The sequence below is a fragment of the Lepisosteus oculatus genome, chromosome 14, assembly GCF_040954835.1.
Source record: "Lepisosteus oculatus isolate fLepOcu1 chromosome 14, fLepOcu1.hap2, whole genome shotgun sequence".
NCBI classification, from domain to species: Eukaryota; Metazoa; Chordata; class Actinopteri; order Semionotiformes; family Lepisosteidae; genus Lepisosteus; species Lepisosteus oculatus.
In genome coordinates this window covers 30,349,790-30,375,603 of record NC_090709.1, presented here as the reverse complement: position 1 = coordinate 30,375,603, position 25,814 = coordinate 30,349,790, and the positions used below count along the sequence as shown (strand labels likewise).

The following is a 25,814-nucleotide window of genomic DNA, read 5'->3' as shown; positions in this document are numbered from 1 at the left end:
GTACTCACTTCTTTTTCAGGAAAGTGGTAGGTTCCAAGTCTGTCATGGAAAGTGTAGTTGATGAGGAGGGAAGAGAGAGTACAGAGCTGAGTGCTATCCTCTCCTGCATTGAGGCCTTCTTGTCACGGACGTCCAAGGGGCCTAACCGTGGGTAGCAGGAGAGCGGAAAAAGACCCATATGCGTAGCGGCGAGACGGGAAAAAGGCCCGGGCTCACTAGTGCAAAGAGTTCAGGAATGCCGTATAGAAACCTGTGCCCTCAGGGAGCGGACGTGGGGCGCCCTGGTGCTAGGCGGGTCTCAGGACATCCAAACGTCAGTGCTGAGCGAGGACAGAGTGCAAGACCCGGAAATATTTAGCCCAAGGGAAAGAGAGGGACAGGAAGGACAGCAGACCAGAAACTAGGGACAGGACAGAGAAGGACCGCCCTCTGGCTGCAGAGGGCGTGACACTTCTACACAAGACTGTACAGTTCTACAGAGGTAAAGGATGAAGAAATTCATTTTTTTACCTCAAAGCTAGAAAACGTTTTGAGTGAAGAAGATGGGGAAGTATTTGAGGAGGATTTGACAGTAGAAGAGCTGAGAGGCTATGGAGAGCTTACAGAAGGGGAAAACTCCGGGTGCTGACAGGCTCCCTAAAGGGGCATCTGCTTTACTACTTGCACGAATGAAGGCAAGAAAAAGCCAATCGACGTGAACGAACGGCGCTTTACAGAGGAGTACTGCCTGACTGGATCGTTGATGAACGACAGAGGCCACTCCGACCTCTTCTCGGTTTTCTTCAATGACTTACTAAGCATCTTCTTCACATTCGCCCATGCAGGGGAAGCCAGTTACACCAAAGCAAACGCAGGAAAGTGCATTTCAAGCAGAGACCAGGAGGGACTTGTTTACACCGAGAGTGGTCGGAGAATGGAACAATGCGCCCAGCCCTGTTGCTGGAGCCGATTCTTGATGAGATCTTGGGCTCACTAAGAGGCCCCCGCTGGATGCTAATCTTTCTGTTGTTCTTGCAGGTCCTGCGCTGCTTTTGAGCCGACAGAGCTCGTCCTGGTCTGTCGGCACAGCCCAATTGCAAATGATCGGCTCCACGTACAGAAGGAACATGCGTTTGGTACAAGAGTGCACGAAGGCACCGGAAATACATTGGGAACAAACGACCGGTCGCTCAAGACCTCTGTGAAGTACAGGAGCGTGCAAAACGAGGCTGTTTCCACCCGGTCTCGAACCGAGGACCTTTCGCGTGTTAGGCGAACGTGATAGCCGCTACACTACGGAAACCTGCAGGGACCGTTGCTGGTGTCTCGCTTGCGTTTCGGGCTGAGAAAGGGACGCGTCACTTTAGGCAGGGGGCGCTGGAGAGAAGAACAAAGGGCGCGATGAAACAAAATGCCGAAACCTGGGATCAAACCAGGGACCTTTAGATCTTCAGTCTAACGCTCTCCCAACTGAACTATTTCGGCGGTGCGCAGAGCCCACAGCCACCTGCTCCAGCCTTCCTGTGTTGCGGCATGAGCGCACCAAGAGTAGCGGGAGAGTGTTGCAGGAACGTCACTCAAAAGGAAAGCCACCCAGGTGCGCCCTCTGAGCTCTGTCCAGCGCATCTTCCTCGCATGGACTCCTGCCTGCGACGGGCAGGAAACAATTAGCAAGAACAGAACGACACCCCATGGGTGTCTCATGACCACACCTTAGGTTGTGACACGTGCAGGTGTGAGGGGTTGCCGGGCTACTTTGGAGCAGAGCTTGGGCAGAGGGGGGGCGGGAAAGCAGACAAAGAGGTGACACCTCAAGGTCTGCACGATCACAGCTCTCCTCCGCCCCAGGCTTCCGCTCGATAAGCTACTGGACACACCCGCCCCTCCTCACACAGACCGTGGAAAAGCCCCCCAAAAGGGAGGGCTCTCTCTTCCTCCCAGGAGCTCTTGGACACAACGCACAGACAGGGCGCGGGGAGCCGCCGCCTGCAAACACGGCTCCAGGCAGGACTCCACTCCGCAGGAGCCGCAGAGCAGAGGAGATGGGGGCAGCTTAGCTCCTGTGCAGAGACCTGAGCTGTTGTTGCTGCGGACGCTGTCTTTTCTGCACTCGGGGTAGGAGTGAATGTTGAGTTGCCCTTAGAAATGAAGCAGAGCACTTCAACGGCACGGGTGTGTGTGTGTGTGCGTGCGCCCTGGTGATTCTGGGAGACAGATCGAACCTGGGCTAAAAGAGAGGGGGCTTAGCCCTCTTCCATTTGGTAGTTCAAAGTTGTACAACCCATTTGTATCTGCTAGGCGGCACAGTCGTCGTCCACAAAGAAGGCTTTGAAAAGCGTCAAAGGCAAGTCATTCCGAGTTGGTCGTTTGTGTTTTCCGTTCAGACGCGAAATGCTGAAATGATCTCTCGGCTCCTCGGTTGTCATTTCTGCTCCGTAAAGGAATCACAGCACTCGTCGCCTTCCAGCACGCTGGGTCGGGACACGATGCCGGGGGTCGGAGCGTGCGATGTCTTCCTCGTTAGTATAGTGGCAAGTATCCCCGCCTGTCACGCGGGAGACCGGGGTTCGATTCCCCGACGGGGAGTAGCTTTTCTTTCACCTCCTTAGACAAAGGACTGCCTTTCACTTCTCTGTTTTCTTTCACAGCGTCGTGCACCTTTTCATTGCTCTCGCTTTCAGAGCCTCCGCACGGCACACGACTCGACTTCAGGAAGCACATTGAAGTGAAAGCAGGAAGCGCTGCAACATGCACTGTGCAGATCCCGCCACACTAAGAGGTGAGTGGGTCTGTTCGATGCACAAAGAACGCTTTGATAAGCGTCAAAGGCAAGTCATTCCGAGTTGGTCGTCTGTGTTTTCCGTTCAGACGCGAAATGCTGAAATGATCTCTCGGCTCCTCGGTTGTCATTTCTGCTCCGTAAAGGAATCAGAGCACGCGTCGGCTTCCAGCACGGTGGGTCGGAACACGATGCCGGGGGTCGGAGAGAGCGATGTCTTCCTCGTTAGTATAGGACCTGTCACCTGTCCCCACCTGTCACGCGGGAGACCGGGCTACATCAGGACGCGCATTGAAGTGAAAGCAGGATGCGCTGCGACATGCACTGTGCAGATTCCGCCACACTAAGAGGTGAGTGGGTCTGTTCGATCACAGCGCTAGGCGAATCCCCAATCCCCTTTTGTGCGTGGCGACAAAAGGGGTGTGTTTCCACCCGGGACCTTTTGCGTGTGAGGCGAACGTGATAACCACTACACTACGGAAACGGTGGTAAGACGTGCCCAGCGGCCCAGCGCTGAGCTTCGCCAATGCGATTCAGCTGCTTCCAGTGCCTTTATTGGAGTGCGCTGATGGACCGTGCTCTCTCTCCAGAGACCAGCACGCCTGTCATGGACGGAGCAGGAAAGGCGGCGCCACATTTTACAGCCCTCTCCACGCAATCGACGAAATCGTGCTACTGAAGTGGAGAAAATCGCCTCTCCAGAAAGTGCAAATATCATCTTGGAGAGTATAAATCCTATTGCCGAAGGTCAGCCCTGTCTACCAGAGTAGCCCTCCCACAGTGATGATCAGCTCGTCTCACACGCGAGAAGTTTCGGTTGGAAACAAGCGCCCCCTCTTCTCGCACGTTTTGCACGTTCGAGTGGTTTTAATGCAGCTCCTTCGTACACGGTGCTGATCTTTTGGAAAGCAGGAGGCAAAACCGACACGTTCTCATACCGGGAGTCGAACCCGTGTCGCCTGGGTGAAAACCAGGAATCCTAACCCCTACACCATATGGCAGCGAACAACCACGTTGTTCTCGGCATCATGCAAGCAAACTACATAAATATGAGAAAACACGCAAGAGAGTTGTCACTCAGAGTGTCGAAGGGTCGATGTATACTGGGGCTCAGTTGAAATGCAACGTCAGGACTTTTCCGAATTATGTCACACAAAGATAATTTACTACTTGCACGAATGAAGGCAAAAAAAGCCAATCGATGTGAACGAACGGCGCTTTGCAGAGGAGTACTGCCTGACTGGATCGTTGATGAACGACAGAGGCCACTCCGACCTCTTCTCGGTTTTCTTCAATGACTTACTAAGGATCTTCTTCACATTCGCCCATGCAGGGGAAGCCAGTTACACCAAAGCAAACGCAGGGAAGTGCATTTCAAGCAGAGACCAGGAGGGACTTGTTTACACCGAGAGTGGTCGGAGAATGGAACAATGCGCCCAGCCCTGTTGCTGGAGCCGATTCTTGATGAGATCTTGGGCTCACTAAGAGGCCCCCGCTGGATGCTAATCTTTCTGTTGTTCTTGCAGGTCCTGCGCTGCTTTTAAGCCGACAGAGCTCGTCCTGGTCTGTCGGCACAGCCAAAATGCAAATGATCGGCTCCACGTACAGAAGGAACGTGCGTTTGGTACAAGAGTGCACGAAGGCACCGGAAATACATTGGGAACAAATGACCGGTCGCTCAAGACCTCTGTGAAGTACAGGAGCGTGCAAAACGAGGCTGTTTCCGCCCGGTCTCGAACCGGGAAATGCTGCTGGTGTCTCACTTGCGTTTCGGGCTGAGAAAGTGACGCGTCACTTTAAGTAGGGGGAGCTGGAGAGAGGAACAAAGGGTGCGATGAAACAAAATGCCGAAACCCGGGATCAAACCAGGGACCTTTAGATCTTCAGTCTAACGCTCTCCCAAATGAGCTATTTCGGCGGTGCGCAGAGCCCACGGCCACCTGCTCCAGCCTTCCTGTGTTGCGGCATGAGCGCACCAAGAGGAGCGGGAGAGTGTTGCAGGAACGTCACTCAGAAGGAAAGCCACCCAGCTGCGCCCTCTGAGCTCTGTCCAGTGCATCTTCCTCGCATGGACTCCTGCCTGCGACGGGCAGGAAACAATTAACAAGAACAGAACAACACCCCATGGGTGTCTCATGACCACAGCTTAGGTTGTGACAAATGCAGGTGTGAGGGGTTGCCGGGCTACTTTGGAGCAGAGCTTGGGCAGAGGGGGGGCGGGAAAGCAGACAAAGAGGTGACACCTCAAGGTCTGCACGATCACAGCTCTCCGCCGCCCCAGGCTTCCGCTCGATAAGCTACTGGACACACCCGCCCCTCCTCACACAGACCGTGGAAAAGCCCCCGAGTGGGAGGGCTCTCTCTTCCTCCCAGGAGCTCTTGGACACGACGCACAGACAGAGCGCGGGGAGCCGCCGCCTGCAAACACGGCTCCAGGCAGGACTCCACTCCGCAGGACCCGCAGAGCAGAGGAGATGGGGGCAGCTTAGATCCAGTGCAGAGACCTGATCTGTTGTTGCTGTGTACGCTGTCCTTTCTGTTCTCGGGGTAGGACATCAGGAAGCACATTGAAGCGCTGCGACATGCACTGTACAGATCCCGCCACTACTGGGCCCGATTTCCCCTGATCGAAACTGGGCGGAAACAGGCCCGTTTCGTTTGTTGCCACGCACACTGTTTGGGGATTCGCCTAGCGCTGTGATCGAACAGACCCACTCACCTCTTAGTGTGGCAGGATCTGCACAGTGGATGTCGCAGCGCATCCTGCTTTCACTTCAATGCATGTCCTGATGTACCCTGGTCTCCCGCGTGACAGGTGGGGATATTTGCCACTATACTAACGAGGAAGACATCGCTCTCTGCTTAGTGTGTAAAACACTTACTTGCAGCATTGTGGGTGCTGTGGTTTAAATGCTATTGGTTTGTGAACAGAATACCCCTATCCAAGTACATTGTGCCACATTAAATAAACACACGAGAAAAAGAGATTCAGAACGCAAAGCTGTGTCAGTGTTCTGTGTAAAAAATCGGTTTGAACATCATGGGAGCTGTTTTTAATAAGCTGCTGAGTAAAGAATATTTTAATCTTCCTGCTGTCAGTAGTATTGTGAATATAGTTGACTCTTACCCGAATGAAAACAGAACGTAAAGGAAGGGTTTCAGAATTCAGACAAAGCTTTATTCCCGTGCTTACAGTCTGAGTAATTGGAGACTGCGCTATTCTGTTGCCTATGGTCATATACGGGTTTTTCGCATGAAGCCATATTGAACAGTATTTCTCGCGTTGAGAACTTGTGCACACAGCGGTCCCCCGGGTTCCAGTTAGTGCGTAATTACGCATCGATGAAAAACCGGAGGTTTAAAAAAAGATAATTAGCTCACTGATACTTTGATGTAGAGGCTGTGGAAATATCCACATGTCGTGGTCTTTTAAATGCATTTGGTTTGAAGGCGTTCTGTGCTTCCGTTGCGATGATATGGACAAAAGAATATTCGTGCTTGGTCAAACAAATGTCATATAAACGAAAAAGTACAGGCTGAGAAAGCATTCACAATGTATTTTATACACAAAGCAAGTATTCTCGCGATTCTAAGAGGTTTCGTGTAAACGCTACAGGCGTGCCAAAATCGTTTTCGAACTTCAAGCTAACTTTTCCCCGGTCTGGTACCATAGGTCACGTAGCTTAAAATCCCAGTCATGTTTTTTTTCCTATCTTGTGGTACATAACGTACCATTTCGGACTATCACAAAGGGCTTGATTTCGTTAAATGCATGTATTAATTTCCTTTCTGGAAAACTTGTATTTCAAGAAATTCACACAGCTTGCGAGAAATGAAATTCAATTCTTGATTATCAGTGCAGAAGAAATATTGCCAGCTGGCAAAAAAATATATTTTTTTAACCGGAAAGTTGTGAGGTGAGACAGGGACCCACCATTCCGTCTGTGTGGCTCGTTTGGTTGTTAACTGAAAGGTTGGTGGTTCGAGTCCACCCAGGGACGGGTTTCTTTTGCGATGTAAATATTGTCTTCGCAAAGGTCGATTGGATTTCTAAGCGAAACCTTAACCATTTCAATATTTGCAGGAAATGCGAGTGCTTAACACGTGTCTGAATCACTGGGAAATGTCCGATTACTGTATTCCCAACATCGCTACTCCCCAGGAAACCAAATTCACCCAAGAAAAAGTCGAGTCGTCATTTATACCCCCGTTGCATCCTCTGCTGAAATATTTTAAAAATACAATGCAGATTTGTTTAAGAACTTGCAAGCTTTGTTACATTAGCACCGTGCATTTGGACTTCGATATTTTGACACATTTACCTTAATTTTAAACATAAATACTGTACAATCTATTGTAATTTTGTTGTACTATTAAAATATGTTAGCTGAGGATGCAAAGGGGTGAAAGGGGAAGGTCAGAGGTGTAGTAACACCAAGGTTAGGATTGGTGGAGGTGATAAGGATGTTGATGTTTTTTCTCTGTAGAGAATTTTGAGTTTTTTATCCTTCTCTGAAGTGAGAAACTGGAAGAGTTGGGAGTTGAGGGATCTGATGAGGTTAGTTATGAAAGGAAGTTGATGTGGAGCTGTTAGCCGTAAAAACTCCTTAATGTCTTTGATGTTGTCATCAGCGATAAACTGCATTCAGCAAAGATAAAAAGAAAATTATCTTTGCTTACTGCCCTGTCTTTCTCACACCTGAAGAAGGCTCCACAGCCGAAACATTGTGATTCTTTTCTTCTCTTTTCAGCAGGAATAGTCCTTTACTTGTTCCTTTGCAGCCTACGCATGCTGACGCAGCTACCCACCCGATAGCTAACATTCCTATAATCACAACTATGAATGTCCACTTTGGGTATTTTTTCCATGATTATTTATTATTATTATTTATTCTGTCATTGAAGCATATTTTATGTCATACTGAAGTGTCCTAATCACTGAAAAAATATTTTTTTAATTTAGAAAGTAAGAAAATGATAAATCACTAGGAATTGCATTTAGCCTGTTCTGATCTAGATTTTCTATATACTTTAACATGCCATGTTCACAATGTCACAACTCATAAATGAAACAGTGAAGTGTTGTAATTACAAATGTACATAGTGTCGGGACATTGAGATGTTTTGGTAATGAGGAAGGAGGGACATACAATGTTCACAGGGTCAAATTTATAAAACGCTACAGTAAAATTTCTTGTATTTCGGGATTATGAGAGCCTGTTACATTGGGTCTCACACCTCAGTGTCAGAATTTTGAGACATTTTTATAACCAGAGGTAGGTTCATAGCAATAAGCAGAAAGTGCGATCATCCTTTGCTCATCCTCTGTTAATCATATATTCTCATATGCCATGTTCTGAATGTCCCATTTAAAACTGCTATATTAAAATTAAGACTTTTTTATGATCAGAAGGCAAGGTTGTGGTAAATATGCATAAAGTGCAAGTGAACTTATGTTTTGCCTTTGTCTTGTTATTGTGAGTTTTGAAAATTAGTTTTCGATTTTCTGAAATGCGTTTCACACAAAAATGCAATTTGGATAGTCACTACTTATATATTCCCCTTAACTGAGGATATGTACAGTAATCCATCCCGATTATTACTTTTAAAAATTACTGTAGAGAGAGCCATCAGAAAGGGAATGAAAACTTGCATTAAACAAAATCAAGCTGCATGTAATCATCCATAGTGATTCATTTTGTAAGACAAGACAGGAAGAAAGACACTGGTGGGATTTGAACGCAGAATCTCCTGTTTAATAGGAAAACACTTTAACCAAATCAGCCAAGATGCTGTCAGAGTATTAACATCATGTCTGCGTCAGTGATTACAGCTGACTATCGCTGGAGGACAGTTCACTGTGAACAAGTCAGCCTGCATAATGAGGGGGAAGAGACTGACTTCTGTGATGCACTATAGAGTTACATTAACCTTCTATCCAACTGTTCTATGCTGCATTCTACCCTAGTGGTAAATATTGGTTTCCGTGCGTGTAATATTCCTTTTTTTGTCAAATTTTATCAAGCACAAATTTTGCTGTTGAAAATAAGCCTTGTGGTTGGGCTCCTTGTGTGTTGTGATCCTTTTACCCCAGTGTCACCAAAATTGATACATTGTGCTTTGGCAATTCTTCAGGCTATATTGTTTAGAGGAGCTCAGTTGAATTAGTTTATATAAAGTATTTCTTTTCCCTTTAATCCTTTAAAACATATTACATTTTCAAAACATTGTATCTTTCTTCCTACTATTTGTAGCGGCAATGCTTATTAATAAGACAGAATTAAGTGTTGCTGTGCTTTCCCAAATGAGGCCCCATCTCTCTCTTCAAGCTATTCAGGCAGGGTGATTTAAAGATGTTTTCTTTTGATAGGGGACAGCTCCCAAATGGGGATGCATTTAGCTAAGCCTAGCTATCATGATCAGTGGGCATCCATTGGGGCCTATCTGTCTAGGGAGTGCCAGATGGACATCTGGACTGCATTCCTAAGTGTCAGGAGTAAGTGACTCATATCTCACCTTGATCAACCAATCAGGGACTGGTAGGGCCGAGTAACCCACGTGGGTCTCTGATGCCCATGAAACTTTCATCCAATGAACGAGCTGAAGTTCCTCCAGGTAAAAACAGGCAACACAGAGCTCCAAGACTATTCTAAAGGGAATTCAAAGGAGAATTCCAGGAGTGTGAGACAATTCCAGGGCGGGACGGCCCAGGAGCAGAAAGGCTGCCAAGGGCAGGACATTCTCGCAGCGCGCCTCCTGACCATCCTGAGACTCAGCCCGGACAACCATGGAACGGCCAGTGTGTCCGAGTGCCAGAACTTTCCTTTGTTCTAAGAGTCTAGAGCGGAGGTTGCCAGAGAGTAACCAGAGGATCCACCCGAGCAGGCCTCGTGAACAGGTCGGAACTGTTGACAGCTGAATCACTATTCAGAACTAGCTCTTCATCAGGAACGAACCGGTCCACTTCCTGACTTGCTGGGACTCACAGTCATCTTTTCTCCTGTGTGCAAACTTTGCTAGTTAAAGCCAACACTAACTAGCTGGTCAGTGAGCATCAGCAGCGCACCGTCACAAGCCGCACAGCACAGCCTGGCACCGAGCCAGAGAGCGCGGATTGGACAGCAACAGCCTGCAACTGTTTCTTTGTGCCCGCAGGAGATCTGAATCCCCAGAGATTGGATGAGTATTCAACTTCAATGCATTACAGCTCGAGAATTCAATTGTTATCCCAAACAGTTGATATCAATTTAATTCCTAAGAGTTATGTACTTGTTTTGAGTATCTAATGTAGACGTTGTAACCAAGTTCAATTACGAAATGGTCTAAATGAATGATATACTGAACGTATGTCCTCTTGATATATGTAACTCTTGGTAACTGACTGAATATATACCCTTTGTATTCTGATAACCCTCTCGATAAGATCTGTTAGGTTTATATGCATATTCCATATATTAAGAAATGTATCCTCGTGTATTAGTACCTGTGTGTGTGCATTGTTTGAGTTATATCGCATGGTTGGATTCTAAAGCCATTAAAAGAATAATTTTGTGATTTACTGCTACAATTAATAATTGTCCCAGTAAATGCCCAAACCCTACAGAACTGGTGCCTTCAGAGAGCACACTACATAGTGATGACATCTTTCTGTATGATCAGGACAGGAGCTGCAGGTCCACTGTGTTGTGGCTGCAGTACAATTTTAGCTTATTATTATAATACTTTTTAACAGCGACAGATTCTTAAGATCACAAGGTGTTTACGATATTATTTCAGTATTAAGCTGTTACTACATTCGGAACTGTCCCATAGGATTCAGTGTTCCATTAGTTTGGCACTAAACTGCTTAGTCTATTGCAGGAATTGTACTTAGTCCTGTCCTGTAGTGTCATCTAGAGAGCAGCAGCTGTTTCCTTGGGCTCATTGCAATTGGGAACATTGTGATTATTGAGCAGGGGACTAAAGTCAGCAGACGAGCGCGTTGCAAATCGGTAGTAATCTGGCGTACAGAGCTGCATGCTAATCTCTGGATCATCTCCAGTTAATGCGATGCTGTTCTTACCTTGCAATTGACCCAATCTGACTACTGGCACCAACCCTGTTATTACAAAGAAACTTCTTGTGTACCTACCGTGATACATAAGTTTGGTGGAGAGGTTTGGCAGCCCATATTCAGTCAAAGATGTGTGTGCAGATCACTGTGATATATAGGCATCAACAAACTGACAAATACAATATTAAATGTTTAACTGATAAAGCCCAAATGGACCAAACCTGTATAAATTAGTGGTGGAAAGGAGTCTTTATATATAGCAAAAGGTCTCTGATCCTTTGGTAAGAACGATGGGTATATAACCCATTGTCCTCAATATTAGAAATGAATCCTTGAGCATTGCCGTTGTACCAACGATCCTCAAAAGTGCTGCCATTACCACTGTTCCATAAAATCCTAACATTACCTGTCTTGCATAAAATGTAGAACATGCCATCACATTTCAGTTGCTTCTCAGTAGCAGTTTGATCTATTATCAACCTGCTCCCCACATCATAACCTTCGCTCTTCTAATTCTAGTCTCCTAACTGTCCCCCAAGCCTGTCTACACTGTATGGGTGACAGAGCCTTCTGCTGTTATGCCCCCAAGCTCTGGAACTCTCTCCCCAAGGATACCAGAGTCACCTTCCCTAAACTCCTTCAAATTCAGACTCAACACCTTCTTCTGTAGAAGAGCCTTTACTGAACTGGTTCTATTCTTTACCCCTCTGCTTCTACTTTTCTCCTCAATCTATTGGAATTGTTTTATCCTGTGTATTCTAATTGTAATTTTGTCAAGTGCTTTGAGAAGCCACCTTCGGAACCATTATATAAAATAGTTTATTCTAAATCCTTGAAACTTTAATAGGGCACTGCAGTAGGGCTAAAAATTGACAGCCTTAGTGGGCCATCATGATTTGTGCAAATTATAGGTAGTCACAAAGGAAGACTAGGATTCACTTGAAATCCATGACACGGGACACTGAAACAGTGGAGAGGCTTTGTGTAGTAAGCATTCAGTCTCAATCTACACCATCTGTGCTGCTGGTAGAGGTAGTTGTGAACACCTGTCTTCCGGATCAAGTACTGGGATCTCCAGTCTCAATCCTAATACTTATGACTGTCCACTACCACTGCTGTGAAACCAACACCCATAACATAAGACCTCCGAGATTCTAACTGTACCATTATTCACACACCAGTATTGTTCCTCTGCTAAGGAAGGAAGGCCTACTTTACACCAAGCCCCTGTTGACAATTCCTTCCTTGTGTTTATTTTAGTCAGTTTGTGCAGCCCAGAATAGGACATCAGATCTCACTCTTACTGGGCACTACAGTAGCAACTCACTCCATAAGCACTACCCCTCTCGGAAACGGGAGGATTTCCAGTATATTGAACACCTCTGTCTCTCCCACAGTAAAAAAAAAAGTCACAATGACCTGTCCAAGGAATAGTGCGGCCATCTTCCCCCAGTACAATGCTTTATAACTCCAGCCATTTTCAGTCCTCATTGGCAGCAATACAGGAAGCATTCTTGAAAGTGGAACCCCCACAAATACAGTACTTTAATTTATTAATGGGTCTCACTTCCCTTGAATTCCTCCACCCCATTCAAACCTGTAAACCATAAAGAAACAAGGGCAGGCAGAAGGGTCTTTCACAGCTTTGTTGAAATGTTGCCATTACAAGGCGACTGGAGGCAGGAGAGTCACAAGGGCCAGGCTGGAGCCTTCATTCAGGCACCTGGGGAGGAAGAAGGAGAACAATCCAGCTGAACTGCAGGACACCCACCCCTACAGGAGCTCCTCCTGCCAGACCCTACCTGTCCACTGGCCAACATCTCCAAAGTCCTCTGCTCCCTCCACATCCTCTCTGGTGCTCTCAGCATCTTCACTGGAGCTCTGAGGGTCTCCCTCCTCATCCTCAGTCCAGTCAGCTCCCACATCCAGAGGAGCTTCTACTGGTGCCACAGCCACCCGACTGCTGGTCACCAGGCTCCTAGTACCTGTGGACAAGTAACACCCAGGAGTGAGGGATCTGCTATACCCAGAGACCCACAGTCTACTCATCTACACAGTCCCTTTGTCCAGCACGGGATCATTCCTCAGTTGTCCAAGCATGGTTGTCTCCTGGGCAGAGATGCATCCACAAGGGATAGAGAACCAGACCCACCTTCATTCTGACTGCCAGCACACCTGGACTCACAGCAGGCACAGACCTCATGGTCACCATACAGCTCCTCCCACCTGGAGGAGAGGAGGACAGGTGAGGCCTCCACCTGGCATGTCCCAGAGCACCCTCAGCAGGTTCCTTGCAGAAGTACCTCTTAGCCTCCCTGTTGTAGGTGCAGGACTTGGTCCCTGGTGTTGCTTTAGCAGGAGCCACAGCCATGACAGTGCATGTACAGCTCAGTCACTTCATGCTGCAAGAGGGAAGGTCACAGCATTAAGGGATCAAGGCCAATAGAGGGACAGAGAAGGACCTTCTGCCATCAGTGAAGGCAAGCTGGCAGCTCTAGGCACTACAGCTGCCACAGTCTGGTTCACATCTAGATCATGGATGGAAAAGCAGACAATGGATCAGTAGAGCAAGAAGGCTGAGCAGCCTTTGAGAGCAGTACCTTCCTGGACAGCTTCTTCTGGAAGAGGAAGGCATCAATTGTGAAGCGGAGCACATCCTTCTGCTTGGAGGGGACAAACCTGGACAGGCAGCCATCTGCCGTGCTGTCCACCATGCACCTGGGGACAAGGACAAGGATGAACCCCTGCAGGCTCTCGGGGCTCCTGCCCACCTCTGCTCCCAGAAGGGGCCGTACCCCAAGTTATCGATCACAGGGAAACGGGGCTGCGAGTGCTGGTCCGGTTTCTCGGTTACGTAACACTAGTGGATGTACAGCCTCTGCTCCGCTGTGGCAAAGTAGGCAGTGGCCTGGAAGTACATGGGCTGACCCAGGAAGTACTCATCCTTAGGAGAGAGCCGGACCCAGTGGGCTGGAGAGAGAAAGACAGCATTACACCTGCACACAGCACCCCCTGCTGGCAGGAGGAGCCACTCGCTCAAGGAGCTTACAGTTGGTGGTGAGCAGGACAAAGCTGTGCTTGTTTTTCAGGTCCTTGAAGAAGGTCCTTCTCCTGGCCCACGTGGGGACATAGCCAACCTTGTAGGAGTAGTGGAACCTGCAGGACAGAGGAGATGAAGGGCTTCTGGACACTTTCCCAGCAGCAGCAGAGCCCTGCCTACCTGTTGTAGGAGCACTTGATCGGCACAGAGAAGGGAATGAAGTGATGCACAGGCGCACTGGAGGAGGGCGGGGCATAGCGGAGAGTGTTGGAGTACACCAGGCGGCCCTGGACAACCTGCAAGGTCACAGAGGAAGGGGTATTCCCAGGAAAGGCACTAGCCCTACAGTTCACATCAATACATTGCCTGTAGATGAAGACCCGCTTACCGATCGCTCGGTACCGCACTCGTGAAGCCCGTAGATGAAGTAGAAGTAATGGCGTGTGGTTCGGCTGACGCTGCAGTTGCCCAAGGTCACCTCCGATGGCCGACAGCTGAAGCCGAACAGGAGCCGACTGACCCTCACGTACATCCTGCTGGAGTCGCACCACACAGCCACTGCTCGGGTGCCCCCGATGGCCGGGCGAGCCGGCTGCCGCCCTCGCTGGGGAGGAAACAGGACGCTCTTGATGTAGGCGGGTAAGGGGCGGCTGCCGGCTTCATCTTCTCCTTGTTGAAGTAGGGCGAGTACGCGTCTCTGGACACGGGAAGGCGGCGAAAGTCGGGAGCCAAGGACTGCGAGTCGTTCTCGCTTGTAGACAGGTCTTCGGAGGGCGCATCTGCCAGGTTCAAGTCCTCCAACTGGGCTGCATCTTCAGGAGCCGGGAGGTCGGCCTGGAGCGCCAATTCCCGAGAGTCCCAGCCAGCCGGCCCAGCGGAGACCAGTGCGGGGAGCCCGGCCCCTGCGCACAGGCACAGCACAAAGAGAAACGAGCGCATCGCCAAATTAACGTCCCGCTTAATTGCTACAGGAGTAAAATAAGTAAACCACAAAACCGTGTTGAAGCAAGAAAGCATAAAGTGTGAACGCGGTGACTAGGTTTTTATACTGGCAGGACCTGCTACCGCACACCTGGTCACACTACCGCTCAATCAACACAATCAATTACACACAGAGACCCGGATTGTTCTCAGCGTCTAATTAGAACCTGCTTCCAGTATGAGGCGGGACTCCGTGAAGCCTCCTGAACACTTTCCCGTGTGTATCTGACCTCAGCGGAGGAGTTCCACGCAATTTCGACAGAATTAAATCACCCACACGTGTAAAATTTGCTCAGATTAATTTATTGTTCAATTAGTTTCTAATTTCCGAGGAAAGTGTGTTAAACTCGCTGTCAGACAGAGTACGGAACATGCGACACGTCCGTCCACACTTTCCTTTATCGAGGGGGCTGTTCTATCAACACGTACCGCAATGAAAATAATTTTACTATTTTTCATGTGTAATTGCATGTCATATTAAAATGTGTAATACAAGCATTTCTTTGCTTCCCAGTAAAGAAATACTGATCAGCTTTTGACATGATCTGATAATAATTTGTCTGATTTTCCAGAGATTGCTTTTGCTTCGCAGCACTGAGAACCTATGGAAGCCCGTTTCCGCCAGGGAGTAAAAAAAACGCACTATGGGATCTCAGAATTGTGACTTAGAATCATAGAATTGCGACCTAAAAACTCAGAATTTTGACTTTATCTCTCACATTTGCGACTTCGAAATAGCCCATATTTCATTGTCTGTCCTTTTGTTATTGTAACGGATTCGGGTTCTAGGGTTTGTGCCCTCGCCGCTCCCACCCTACTTCGTGCCTCAAACCCCGTATTGGCTCAAACCCAGGTCTTGCTGGCTAGAACCCGAATCCGTTACAATAACAAAAGGACAGACAATGAAATATGGGCTATTTCGAAGTTGCAAATGTGAGATATAAAGTCAAAATTCTGAGTTTTTAGGTCGCAATTCTATGATTCTAAGTCACAATTCTGAGATCCCATAGTGTTCCCAAGAAAGCTGAATAACGCAAAAGACATATTCCCGATTTTAATTTAGATACACATTTTCTAATGCAGCTTTCATTACAAGACAGTCTATTTCTCGAAAGCGTGTTATGTAAAAAAGAGAAAAATGAAAATATATGCGACCCACTATGCCTTCCTCCAAATCTTTTTCTAGATCTCTTCGTCATACCTTCTCTTCCTCCCTGGGCCACTTGCCCGCTTCTCTCACTAAACCAGCATTCCGTCTCTTTACAGCTATCTGTTCCAAGACCAGGCTTTCTAACCACCTTCTATTCCTTTACAGATGTCGTCGACATAATATCATCCCTAAAGGATTTCGCCTTAAATTTAATACCTTTTCTTTTGACTCTGATACCACCCAGAGTAACACTCAGAGACTTCTAAAACAATTTTCTAGGAAACTAATGCTCTCTACCATTTTCTCCCTCAAAAAACAGATTATCCTTTCCGACAACAACATCAAAGAGGCTAAGGAATTTCTACGGCTGACAGCTCCACATCATCTTCCCTTCATAACTAACCTCATTAGATCTCTCAACTCTAAACTCGACCAGTTTCTCACTACAGAGAAGGCCAAAAAACTCAGTCATCTTCTACAGAAGAAAACCATCAACACCCCGAACACCCTCACCAACCCTAACCTTGTTGTCACCATACCTTCTGACCCTTCCCTTTCACAGGATGAGCGATCCCTCCTCAGCAAAGGGCTCAGTTTTGTACCAGTTCCCAGGAAACTGGACATCACCCAGACCAATGTCGACCTTAACCGCTTTTACCGCAGGATCCGTCTCAGAGCACATTTTGCCGACAATTTCTCTTCACAGGCAGCTGATAACAACCCGGTTATTGATGTCATTAACAACATTAATCCCAAACAGAGCTGTTGGACTCCCTCCTCTGGCCGTTTTCCACCAGTTGATTATTTCATCAACCAATGCACTAATCAAGCTCCCAAGGCACTCCCTATACCCAGTAAACATAGGTCTAACCTCACCCAAGGAGAAAATCAGGCGCTCCAGTCTCTCCGCAACAGGGATGATATTGTCATCAAACCAGCGGACGAAGGAGGTGCTGTTGTGGTGTGGCGTAAGGATCTATATATCTTTGAAGCCTCTAGACAACTAACTGACACTTCTGCCTACCTCCCTCTCCAACAGGACCCTACCACTGACTACCAAAAGGAAGTGGTTTCCACCATTTCCCTTTTTATCAGCAGTAACGAGCTCCCCCAGGAGGCGAACCGGCTCATCATGGAACATCCACAGGTATCTCAATTATACCTCCTCCCCAAAATCCACAAACCGGACACCCCTGGACGCCCCATCGTATCAGCATGTAACTGTCCAACTACTTACATCTCAGCCTTTCTCGACAGCCTCATGAGACCGCTGGTTGAAGATCTTCCCTCATACATCAAAGACACCAACCACGCGCTCCAACTTTTTAATGATTTCCAATTTCAGGGTACCGAATGCTACATTTTTACCATGGACATCACATCTCTGTACACCGTCATTCCCCATAATGACGGCCTTACAGCCCTCAAGCACATGCTGGACAAACGCACAGTGCTTGATCCACCCACCCACACCCTGGTACGCCGTGCAGAATTGGTCCTCACACTGAACGCATTCTCTTTCAATAATCTTTTTTACCAACAGGTCAGTGGAGTTGCCATGGGCACCAGAATGGGACCCAGCTATGCCAACATTTTTGTCAGCTGGGTAGAAGAACGCTTCTTCGCTTCCTACACTGGCTATGTCCCTGACCTCTACAAGCGATATATTGATGACTGCGTCGGTGCCGCCACATGCTCCAACGATCAGCTTGAGTTCTTCCTGCACCATTTCACCAACTTCCACCCGTCCCTCAAATATACGGTTAACATATCTTCCACCACTCTTCCGTTTCTAGACATCCACTTGTCTATCAACTACCCCCGACTGTCCACTTCAGTTTATTACAAACCCACGGATTCACACAGCTACCTCCTGTACAGCTAATTTCACCCCAACTACACTAGAAACTCTCTTCCTTTTTCACAATTCCTTAGGTTACGACGATTATGCAGCGACGACATCGACTTCGAGAACCAAGCCCTCGAAATGTACTCATTTTTCATCAACAGAGGATACCCCAGCAGTGTGATTGACAAGGCCCTTGCCCGAGCCAAAAACACCCCCCGGACCATCAACCCGATCAGGAACTCCCGCCGTAAAAACTGCATTCCTTTGGTGCTTCCTTACCACCCTAACACACTTCCTATCCCCAGGACCATTAACCAGAACTTTTCCATCCTACAGGATGATCCCTCCATTGGGGCCCTCTTTTCTGATCGCCCTATCATCTCATATCGCCGACCACCTAATCTGCGTAACCTCCTTGTTCACAGCTCCCTTGACCGCCCTCAACAACCATGTAACCCTGTCTGTAGATGGCTCTGTACTTGAGCTCCAATCAAAATTGAAAAACCTTGGGGTTATATTAGATTCTGGCTTAACATTCGACCCACATGTACAGCATACTGTCAAAACATCTTTTTTTCACCTTAGAAATATCGCAAGACTACGCCCTATGCTATCATTAACTGTGATCTTAAGCTGATCAACATATTTGTATTCTCTCGAATTGACTACTGCAATGCTCTGCTCCCTGGGGTATCTAAATCTACTCTGAACAAGCTGCAGTATGTCCAAAATTCAGCAGCCAGAATCCTGACCAGGTCTAGTGCAAGTGTTCACATTACTCCTATCCTGGAGTCCTTGCACTGGCTTCCGGTCAAATTCCGCGTAGACTTTAAAATCCTCATGCTCACCTACAAGGCTTTACATGGCTTGGCACCTCAATACCTGTCTGAACTTTTATCGCCCTACTCCCCACCTCGCAACCTCCGCTCTTCAAATTCTGCCCTCCTTACTGTCCCCCAAGCCCGTCTACATTGTATGGGCGACAGGGCCTTCTCCTGCTATGCCCCCAAGCTCTGGAACTCTTTGCCCAAGGATATTAGAGAGTCACCTTCTCTAAACTCCTTCAAATCCAGACTCAAAACCCTCCTTTTCAGAAAAGCCTTTACTTAACTGGTTCCATTCTTCACCCCTCTGCTCTTCTTAATACCATCTTCCACGGTCTCCTCTATTGTTATTGTTGTATTGTTGTAATTATAATTGTGTCCTGTCTTGTGAAATTTTCTTATTTATTGTTGTAGTCTTCTTATTTATTGTTATTGTCATCCTGTAAAGCGCTTTGAGAAGCCACCTTTAAAGGCGCTATATAAAATAAAGTTTATTATTATTATTATTATTATTCCCCTGTTCACACGTGCAGTGCGACTTGTCCGTCTGTTTTTTGTGAGCTTTGGCGAGACACGGGTGCTTGTGTATTAGCGTGAGCGTTTTTTATTCTGATCATGAACAGTTTTACAAGTCCGCAAAGGATCGAGGAAAGGTTTATCGCCAGCTGAAAAGAGACACAGCGCTTCGGCTGTGGAGACTTGTTCGGCTGGCGTTCGGAGAGTCGCGTTTTTCAGAATTGTATTGAGATCGTTTTCCACAGAGCTCAGATGTCAAAGCACAGCAGCAGCTCTCCACAGCGATCCTCTATAGCGCCCTTTCTCCCGCAGCTCCGTCCTCATTGGAAGGAAGCAAGAGTGAAAGGCTGAAGTGAAATAGAGCGGGGACGAAGGCAGTGAAGAGAGAGAACGTGGGAAGAAGAGAAAAACGCAAGGGAAAAAAAGTAGCGTCGTAAAAGAGGTGACGGAGCTGTCCTCTCAATAAGAAGGGTGCCAGCGAGCTTTGCTCTCGCTTACGGCCACACCCCCTTGAGCATGCCTGATCTCGTCTGATCTCGGAAGCTAAAAAGGGATGGGCCTGGTTAGTACTTAAATGGGAGACCGCCTGGGTATACCAGGTGCTGCAAGCTTTTAAGCGCAGGAGGCGCCCTATCCCCGCTCGCTCGCTCATTCCCCTGTTCACACGTGCAGTGCGGCTTGTCCGTCTGTTTATTTGTCAGCTTTGGCGAGACACGGGTGCTTGTGTATTAGCGGGAGCGTTTTTTATTCTGATCAGGAACAGTTTTACAAGTCAGCAAAGGATCGAGGAAAGGTTTATCGCCAGCTGAAAAGAGACACAGCGCTTCGGCTGTGGAGACTTTATTAATAAGGCCCCTCAGTAGTTGAGATCTCTGTTATACCCATCTAGAAACATGCAATCAGCATGTTATTGCTGAAGCAATAGTCACAACATTATTCCACACCTGGGTGAGAGGCGGGTGATGATGACAGTCGTGCTTTCTACACCTTATACTGAGCTCAGAAATGGACCAAGCGGACATCTCACGAGCAGATCCCTCCGCGTATAAGAAAGGCAACTTGTCTCAGCAAAAATACCACGGATTCACATCCAAAATATGATAAAAAGGCAAAAACCCCACACTTGGAATGCAAACGTACCCTAAAAAGGAAACACGGTTTTAAAACGAACTTGATTTTCCCCTGGAGAAACCTTTTTATGGACACACATCGCATCTATTACACATGTAGAACTAAATATAAAGATAAAACTTAATATAAGAAGTCATGACATATCACACATGACGAAGTCTGGTCCAGAATAAACAGTTTACACTGACCCACCTTTATTTACCCTGGTCACTCACTTCTATTAACTGTTTAACTGGGTAACAAATTAATATTTGTTTCAATTTGGGATCTACACCTGGGAGCCCTGAAATGTTGGCCAGAGGGGAGAAGCTTATATTCAGACGTGAGAATATATTAAAAAAAGGATCTGATGTTGTTTTTCACCTGTCTAATCAAAGCTTGTTCAAAAATTATCTGATTATAGGACACACGAGTTTATAATCATACTCATTCCACTTTTTAACCACGTATGTATGCACAATATGAAACGTATATACACTAAATCTCACGTGTGACTCCCATAATATACATTTCTTTACGAAAATTAGGAACACTTACTACAATTATCAACCCCCCATGACGAGGCAATATTTCATACCTTTGTTTCTTTGTGGGTTCAAAGTTCTGTCCTGTCGTTTCACACGTAACGTTTTGGTAGTTATCTCAATTTTCCTTTGCAATTATCTCCAAGATCATCATCAACTTTTTGTAAAACGCTATGCACAACTGATATTTAAAGAAAGTCCTGTACCAAAACGTCTTCGTAGGAAAAGACAACTTTTTTTTCCTTATGTTAGTCGCTACACGGTTACTCAGAAAATCCATTCACCGCCTTTAAAAAAAAAGTTTCGTTTTTTATTGTGGTTCACTGACATTTCTGTCACAATTCTGAGGGACCCCAAATAAAATTCACTTGCCGGTATAAAGACGCCGGCGAGGATAAGACAGGTATCGAGCCACCTGCGTATCTAGAGGACGTTTAAAATAAAAAAAATGGCGTGTAATGTTGCGAAGGGCTACTGTTTTTTTTTAACAGTTTGTCGATTGTAAGGGACGTGGGCCGCGACAGAAATACTGGACGGGGTGGGAAAAGGTTTATTGATGGTTTATTGTACCGCAACGGTCACAATTGACTCACCAGCAAAGATGGCACCGAGGCCACATCGACTCCCTCCCGCTCTGCCTCGCACCGAAGCTCGAGCTGCGGAGCGCGACGCCAAACCGCCGGTCCGCGGTCGCGGGCGCCGGACATAGACGTCATAAACCCTTCCGAGGCGCAGGAATTATAGATCACTGTAGTTTCTTCTGGACCCGGGTTAGGGACAGTGTGCCCTCCGTGAGAGTCTTCTGAGGAAGCCAGTGTCTCATGGGTGTCCAGGCTTGGTACCATCTGTCCATCACAGGACACACAGACACACACACTCACACACCCTGGACAGGACACCAGTCCTTCACAGGACACACACACACTCACACACCCTGGACAGGACACCAGTCCATCACAGGACATACACACACCCTAGATAGGACACCAGTCCATCACAGGACACACACACACACTCACACACCCTGAACAGGACACCAGTCCTTCACAGGACACACACACACAACCTGGATAGGAAACCAGTCCCTCACAGGACACTCAGACACACACACTCACACACCCTGGACAGGAACCAGTCCATCACATGACAAATACACACTCACTCACACACCCTGGACAGGACAGCACTCCATCACAGGACACACACACCAGGGCCAGTTTTCCCAGAAGCCAATTAGCCCAAAAGCCTGTCTTTGGACCCGGAGAACACAGGGAGAACATGCAGACTCCACACAGACAGCCCCCCCCCCCCTCCGGGTCCAGACCCGAGCCCGGAGCCCTCCCGCGCTGAACCCCTCCGTACAGACGGCCGCACACAGCTCCGTTGTTCCCGATTCCCGAGGTCATCTGTTAAAAGAAGCCGGTGTGTTGCCTCCAGGTGACATTTCCTACTGGAGTCAGGACAGGAGGCTCTTCTGTACACAGAAGGGGGTGGGGGTGGGGAACAAGCCGCCCAGCCCTGTGGTTGAAGCCGATACCCCGGCTTCTCTCCAGACACAGCTGGGTGAGCTCCTCCAGTCATTACAGGGGGCTCTACTGTACTCAGAGGGTGGCGGGGGTGTGGAACAACTCCTTTGTTTGGGGCCTTGGGGCATTCTTGTTGTGAAAGGCGCTATATAAAAAAACTGAATTGAAATTGAATTTTACAGGTTTGGGTTTTTCGGAGAGCTTGTCAGAGATCTTGTCTGACGTGCCATTTCAAAAACGTAACGACACTCCTCACGTCCGAGCGCCGCCGGTCTGTGACGTAACGTATGCTTACACAACCATGACGGTTTCATCATGGACAGCACGAAAGCCCGAAAAGTGGTTGACGTTTTAATTTGGCAACGCCACGATGGATCCCAGTTTTTTTTTTTATTTTGGAGGCCAAAGAGGACAAAAAAGGAAACGTCCGGAGGTGGATCGATGGTCATCTTTGCGGTTGTTCTGATGTTCTGGAAAAAACAAAACAAAAAAAACGGCTCGCTTGCCCGGTCGTGTAGTGTTTCCACACTCCACGCAAATCAACTTCTCTTCGCCCCCGTGGGCTAGTTGCCCGCCGCACCCCTCTCACGTGATAGGGGCTTCCCCTGGCTGTGACGTACTTACCCTACCCCCTTCCGCCAACGTCATACCGAAGGTCGCGCTTCGGGCCGCGGCGATGTTGACGGACTGTCTTGTAGCGTGAGAAGGGTTTAAATTTCGACTTAAGGAGTTGGCCATCGTTATATTTCGCGAGGTATCATACGGGGGGAAAAAGAACATTTATATTTATCAACCTACTAGTAATACTGGGTGGATGTCACGTTCCCCAAAGTTCAGTGCCTCTCTCTAATAAAGTAAAAAACCGACATTAAACTCCGTTCGAAACAGCCGTTTGTTATTCTGTTGTGAGGTGTGAGGGCGGAATGCAAATCAAGTTGGTGAATAGAAAATGAAACAGGAGTCACTTCTTGAGCTATGAATTCCAAAAAGTATGAAAACCTGTGCATTTTAACAGTGCAGAATACTCATAAATTGCACTGACTTGCTTGCTTTCATATTTCAGTCATTCACTGTCAGCTAGCACTGGAACAATTCAAGAGAGGTAGAAACAGGAGCTGTCAGGAGTGGGATTTGAACCCACGCCTCCATTTGGAGACCAGAACACCCAAGCCCACTGGAAAGACACATGTCCTTGAATCTGGCGCCTTAGACCACTCGGCCACCCTGACAAGCAAGAGCAAGTGCTGTGCTGAATGCACCAGTAGTTGACTAAACTGAGTTTCTTCCCTGAAATTATTTGCTTACGAAGAGCCAAGTTGCCTTGAATGGATCTTGAAAATCAAATATACGGGTGGATTGTTATTCGGTTGTGAGTTTTGAGGGGCGTATTATAAATTGAGTTGGTGAAAAGGCGCTTTTTGTTAGTCTGTCGGGAGGCTGCACAAGGTGTTTAGAGGGAGAACTTCTAAAAAGCAGGCTCTCTATGTTTAACATCAAGGCAGATTTTTTTTTTTCTCAATGGAAATGCTCTTTGGCGCTTTCAGCTTTACGTAGGGAACAACGTCTGCCAGATCACTTTTGAGCCAGTGCAAATGGCAATGTGCCACCAAGTACATTTAATATTGGCTGTGGTAGCGAGTTGCTTTTGTTTGCAAAGCTTTTACTTCTTTAAACTGAATCATCGGCAGGAGTAGCTTATTAAATCTTTGCTCATAGCGCTCCATCAGAAATACATTGGAGGCATTGGAGACCCACGTGGTGTTACCACCCCCTGCCAATCCCTGATTGGTTGATCAAGGTGAGATATGAGTCACTTACTCCTGACACTTAGGAATGCAGTCCAGATGTCCATTCGGCACTCCCTAGACAGATAGGCGCCAATGGATGACCATAGATCATGATAGCCAGGCTTAGCTAAGTGGATCTCCGTTTGGGAGCTGTCCCTTATCAGAAGAAAACATCTTAAATCAGCCTGCATGAATACTTTCTCTGTGGCTGCACCACAGAGAGGGAGAGTGAGATGGGGCCTCATTTAGGAAAGCACAGCAACGCTTAATTCTGTCTTATTAATAAGCATTGCCGCTACAGCTGTAAAGTTATTTGGCAAGCATGGACCTCTGAGAAAGAGTCTGAATCCATCAAGAAGACAGGAATTCTAATATCGCACTGCCGTCTTGTGTACAAAATATTTGTTCAGCTCTGACGTCTGTGTGCGTTGACAAGGCATCTCAAAAGGACGTATTAAATAAGAAAATGATCCTTTCTGTTACCATTCCTGCGGTTGGAGCGTTGTTTCACCCTTTTACGTTCTACAATATTTACAGACAAGGTTTTATCACTGGAGTTGTACAGAACAAGTGTGCATCAGTCCATGAAAATCATCAGTACCGCTGTTTTTCTATGCATAGTTTAATCAAGAGCACTTAAAAGATGCAAAAGATGGATTGTGTTCTGTGAGCACCTGCACATCTCTAAGTCACTTCCACAGCCTTCTATGTCGGGGGTATAGCTCAGGGGTAGAGTGCATGCTTTGCATGTATGAGGTCCCGGGTTCAATCTCTGGCATCTCCAAGTGTTTTATGTTACTGTGCTCACATCGCAGTCTTCTGTTGAGTGAGAACTCTTTGCTCGTGTTCATAGAGAGCCAGGTTTACACAATTAAACTCGAAGTGCTACAGTGTTCTCTGCAGTTTTAAATGTACCTCCAAAGCATTTAGTTCTGTTAACTACCAAAGAATGTGAACTAATTTAAAGTCACATTCAGGAAATCCAGAGAACGTCTTCAAACTTGTCGTGGCTGGTGCAGAAAAACCTCACCCGGGATGTTGAATCTCACCCGGGATTTCCTGAGAGATCATTCACCGAGCGAGTCCTCCCTCTGGATTCCGCTGAAAGCTGCGCGAATTCCTCACAGCATATCCTGTACTGTGTAGCACAGTGACAAGAACGCCTTGAGTTCTTTTCCATATGTGAAGGAAAATGCAAAAGAGCATGAAAAGTATTGATGGTATAAAATATCCATGGTACAACTCAAGAAAGAAACTGACGGACAAAACAATGACATTTGATGATTACAAGAGAAACACAACTGTCCGAACATGGGCTTGGATCCTGAACACTTATGTTAAAACACAAAGCAAAGGTTATAACCTGTCAATGTCTCCATGTCTTACAGTTTATGAAATAACACAATTTCTTACTTTCTTATTAATTTCTCACTATAGATAGATGATTGAATTTGAACAAAATCACAATTAAAAACATTTTGGGTTGTTCATTGTTATTCACATTCTCTAATAAAGAGGAAATGTTAGTGTTTTCCGGTGTGTGAGCCCATTTGTAAAAAAATAACAAATAAAAGTTATATGAATTGAATTGTTCTACTTTTTAGGCTTGCATAGTCTTATTGATATTTCAGTTAAATATTTTCTTCTGTAGTAATTTCAGTTGATATTATATTAA

General features: G+C 47.0%; 1 long non-coding RNA gene, 5 other non-coding genes and 1 pseudogene across 6 annotated transcripts; 2 read left to right on the top strand and 5 right to left on the bottom strand.

Annotated features, from left to right (window-relative positions):
• Positions 1-1,209: 1,209 nt before the first annotated feature.
• Positions 1,210-1,282, bottom strand: trnav-aac (transfer RNA valine (anticodon AAC)). Its single transcript has one exon. It is a non-coding gene; the product is annotated as a tRNA-Val (tRNA).
• A 109-nt stretch (positions 1,283-1,391) lies between these two features.
• trnaf-gaa (transfer RNA phenylalanine (anticodon GAA)) lies at positions 1,392-1,464 on the bottom strand. Its single transcript has one exon. It is a non-coding gene; the product is annotated as a tRNA-Phe (tRNA).
• A 1,029-nt stretch (positions 1,465-2,493) lies between these two features.
• Positions 2,494-2,565, top strand: trnad-guc (transfer RNA aspartic acid (anticodon GUC)). The gene has a single exon. It is a non-coding gene; the product is annotated as a tRNA-Asp (tRNA).
• Positions 2,566-4,603: 2,038 nt separating this feature from the next.
• trnaf-gaa (transfer RNA phenylalanine (anticodon GAA)) lies at positions 4,604-4,676 on the bottom strand. The gene has a single exon. It is a non-coding gene; the product is annotated as a tRNA-Phe (tRNA).
• A 7,999-nt stretch (positions 4,677-12,675) lies between these two features.
• LOC138242430 (uncharacterized) lies at positions 12,676-13,522 on the bottom strand. The gene is made up of 4 exons (XR_011191561.1): positions 13,412-13,522; positions 13,115-13,213; positions 12,964-13,037; positions 12,676-12,796 (listed from the first exon to the last, which is right to left on the bottom strand). It is a non-coding gene; the product is annotated as an uncharacterized lncRNA (long non-coding RNA).
• A 6,141-nt stretch (positions 13,523-19,663) lies between these two features.
• On the top strand, positions 19,664-19,782 carry LOC138218944 (5S ribosomal RNA; annotated as a pseudogene).
• A 3,686-nt stretch (positions 19,783-23,468) lies between these two features.
• trnal-caa (transfer RNA leucine (anticodon CAA)) lies at positions 23,469-23,581 on the bottom strand. Its single transcript has 2 exons — positions 23,544-23,581; positions 23,469-23,514 (listed from the first exon to the last, which is right to left on the bottom strand). It is a non-coding gene; the product is annotated as a tRNA-Leu (tRNA).
• Positions 23,582-25,814: the final 2,233 nt, after the last annotated feature.